The following is a 3,822-nucleotide window of genomic DNA, read 5'->3' as shown; positions in this document are numbered from 1 at the left end:
CATAAAAATAGGCCAAGATATTTAAATGAAATAAAGGCAGCAGAGAAAAACAAAAGTCTGAAGTTTTACTGTCGTTGGAAAGAACAAAATCCTTAAATCTGAATCATCACCAGTGGACACATCATGTGGTTAGTAAAGTCTGGGTTCATCCTCTGGAGAGCAGAAATATGATGATTACATAAATCTGGTCACGTTTCCCAAATAACCCGCTCTGGAATATATATATATATATATATATATATATATATATATTCCTCTTCTAGTTTACATCTGGTGATTTTCTTTATTTTTGTTTTAGTCAACAAAATATCTATTTCCTCTGAGACACAGAGCTCCACTATGTCAGTGGGCAACATGTTCCTTCATCACCATGAACACACACACACACACACACACACACACACACACACACACACACACACACACACACTGTGTCCCAATTCAGATGCTGCATTCGAAGACCGATTGTGTCACATCGGTGCCACTGAGCTGTCCCATTTCAAATTCATTTCCTGGGCAACGAAGGCCCCAACAGGTGGATCCTGCATGGCCCAACCTGTCCCAAGACTCATTGCGCAGTGGTAATGAAAATGATGTGGCCGCAAATGACACCAACAGAGAGTCTGAGGATTACACTTTCTAATCTAAGCATTGGCTTTCAGCTCAGTTCAACAGCTAACGGTACAACTGTTAAAACCAATGGCCTTCAAGCCTCAAGTTTTTGTAAAAAAAAAAAAAAGAAAAGTTACTTGTTGTCAAGGTTGCTAGGTGAAAACAATGGTAAGTGATGCGATGCACCTAGACCACATCCTCCAAAGGAATGCGGCCCCTGAATTAGGACACAGCTCTTGACTCAGTCACACACACACACCGTCCTGCTGCCTCAAATACTCCCTACAGCACCAAATGTGGACAGAGCTCAGAGGAGGGAAGTAGAGACGGACTAACACAGTGTTGGTTTGAGTCTAAAGTTTTTGAGTTTTAGTTTCTGTAGCTTCTGTGTCTGTCCCTTGTGCTTTGCCCCTCCCTCTCCACCTCTGTTGACTCCGTGTGTGTAGGTGGCTAATGCTTACGTGCAAGCTCTTCTTCTTCTGTTCAATCCAAACAAAGCTGAAACATGCCATGAAAACCGTAAGTTCCTGTTAACAGACAAAACTTACCAGACAGAGGGTGTTTATAGGAGCAAATGGAAAAGCTTTCATGAGCCGTAGGTGGTTTATTGGAGCAGTCAGCGAGCAGAAGAAGTGATATTTATTTAGAGGACAAGGCCTCTGCTTTGTCCTTTAATAAGCCGGAGTGCTTCAGCACAGAGAGCGAGCAGACGGCTGCTGGTCAGGCTCATAAAGCCTCTGTGGTGCTGACTCAGACGGAGAAAAGGCAGAGAAGTGGCAGAAATGGATGGATTCACTGAGGTGAAGACAGGCTTTCAGATGGCGGGAGGAACACCTGAGGAGGAAGAAGAGGCGAGGTGAAAGGACGAGAGAAAGATAACAGAAGAATAACCAACAGGGAGGGAGAGATAAGAGGAAAGAAAGGGTTTTCATGCTAATTGAAGGAGGGGTAAATATTTAGAAAACGAGGTGCCGTTGAGTCTTTGGCTCCGGACGGATTAAAGCCCGTTAAGTCCTTTTACTAGTCCCCTAGCCCCGGCGTGAACCTGGCAGCAGCCGGGATCCATATGGCTCTGATGATGTGTTGACAAGCTGACAGGATGAAGACGCCCTGAAATGACAGTTGGAGTCATGAGGATTAGCCAAATCGGGCTAATGCTGCTGTCAAATGTTCTGGTCTGGCCTGCGCTGCTCTTTGTCCCCAAACTGTCCAGATACTTCAGATTAAGCTGCGAATGGTCCTGACAAGCAATTTCCCAGAGTAACACACCCCAGTGTCCTGTTGGGAATCTGATACCATATGAAACACTCTGACTGCGTTCAAGAACATATGGCTGTTAAAGAGCAACACAACACTCTATATTAATGTGTTTTATACATACTTATACAGATATGTAGACAGGTGATAAATTAAAGGGCGAACCACGAGAAAGTGTCTCGGTCAGATGTTGTTTCACCAGTTTCACTGCTCCAAGTCTCTGAACTCTACTGGAGGATGAACACCAATCTTCATAAAGATATTCCCTCACGTGGTGTTTTGATGACGGTGGTGGAGAGCGCTCTCCAACACGTCGGTTCAGAATCTCCCACAGGCTTTCAACTGGTGGCGGTGGTTCATCCTCAAGCTCGGGTTCTCTACCAGAGTCCTAGGAGTTCGAGGGTTCTGTGCAGTATCTTAGCTTCTTCCTAGGACTGCACTCTTCTGGGCAGAGACCTCAAATATTGTAGCTGGAACCCTCAGGAGTCACTCTCCCAGTTTGGGGGTCACAGCCCCTGATAAAACAGGGGGAGAAGAACTAAGAATATATAAGTTATAAACATATACAGAGAGCAATGAAAAGATAGGAAGATGCATTTTATGTGTGGTTAGGATGATAGATGGAAAAAATAATTGATTGCAGGACATGAAATCCAGTTTCCTGCACAAAACTTTTAATTTAACAAATTTAAAGTTCCTCTCCAGACAAACTCTATAAAATCATCTGCTATGATTAATATTTTGTTTTACAATTTCGTTTTCACACATAAAAAGTGAAAAAAAAAAAAACTCTGAAAAGAGGCTGGAAGCACATCTGCCTTTACTAGTGCCCCACCCTCCGCCGCTGCCTGCTCCAGGTGGACCGGTGAAAGAGTATCAAGATGGTTAGAGGAGGAAACATCAGAGAGACTCAGCCACATGTTTGAGCCTCAGTCAGACCCAGACTCAGATGAGGAGTCTGTTGAGACCAGAACCAGAGACTAACAGACGGTTCGGAACGGTAGCATGTTTTGTTTGTTTATTTTGTATAGTGACACAGTGTTAGTGGTAGTGCTAATGCAAACTCTCGCTATCTGTACTGATGAGCTTTCAGCTTTATTTAGCCCCACCCCCCCTGCCCTTGGATTGGTTCCTTTGGTTTGTTACGTATGTTTCCAAAAAAGTTAAAACAAATGAAAGGATGGATTTTAGGAAAATGTGTCGAGATAACTCTGTGATGCTCTCTCACACTGTATCTTCTAAATGTAAAGAGCATGTTAATTTCAAATTAAGATTTTTAAATTAAGAAGTATACTGATCATTTTTTTGCAGCTGATCCTCTCGTTTTTTCTACATGAGCCACGTCACTGACCTCTCACTGATCTCTGCTTCTTCAGCTCCCTCAAAGTCTTCTGGGAAATGTCCATCCACTTAGCATCCCTCTCACCCTGTAGGCTTTTTCAGGCTCCATGCAGAAATGTTAACAGCACCTCAAGTGTCTCCAAAGGGAGAGCTGGCTTTAACCTCTGGATAACTCCGGTGGATCTGTGGCATTTCCTCCCCGCCGGGCCGGTGCAGAGGTCTCGGCTCTGACCTCGGTCTGACAGCCAGGGGTCATAGGTTCAGATCTGTCAGAGTCCCACAAACCCCCACCCCCACCACCCCCCACCCTTCCAACACAGCGGCTGCTAATAGATGTCAACTGGCGCTGTTAAATCAGAGGATATTGGGTGATTCAGCAAAAGGCTCACGGGGCATTTAGAGGGAGACAAACGACACTGTAAAATGAGATTAATGTTAGATTTATATCAGCGGAGGGAAACTCAGGTCAATGAGAGCTGTGACTCATCTTACAGAATGAAACTTCACCACTGTGGAGCATTTTTTAGAAAGTATCTATCTATCTTTTTATCTATGAAAGAAATAAAATGTGGATAAATATTTTGTCATCTTATACACCACAACAATACACCA

This window comes from Seriola lalandi, unplaced genomic scaffold, assembly GCF_002814215.2.
Source record: "Seriola lalandi dorsalis isolate HSWRI2012SDOR001 ecotype SW California unplaced genomic scaffold, Sedor1 jcf7180002054985, whole genome shotgun sequence".
NCBI lineage: Eukaryota > Metazoa > Chordata > Actinopteri > Carangiformes > Carangidae > Seriola > Seriola lalandi.
Note: the sequence above shows the minus strand (reverse complement) of the source record.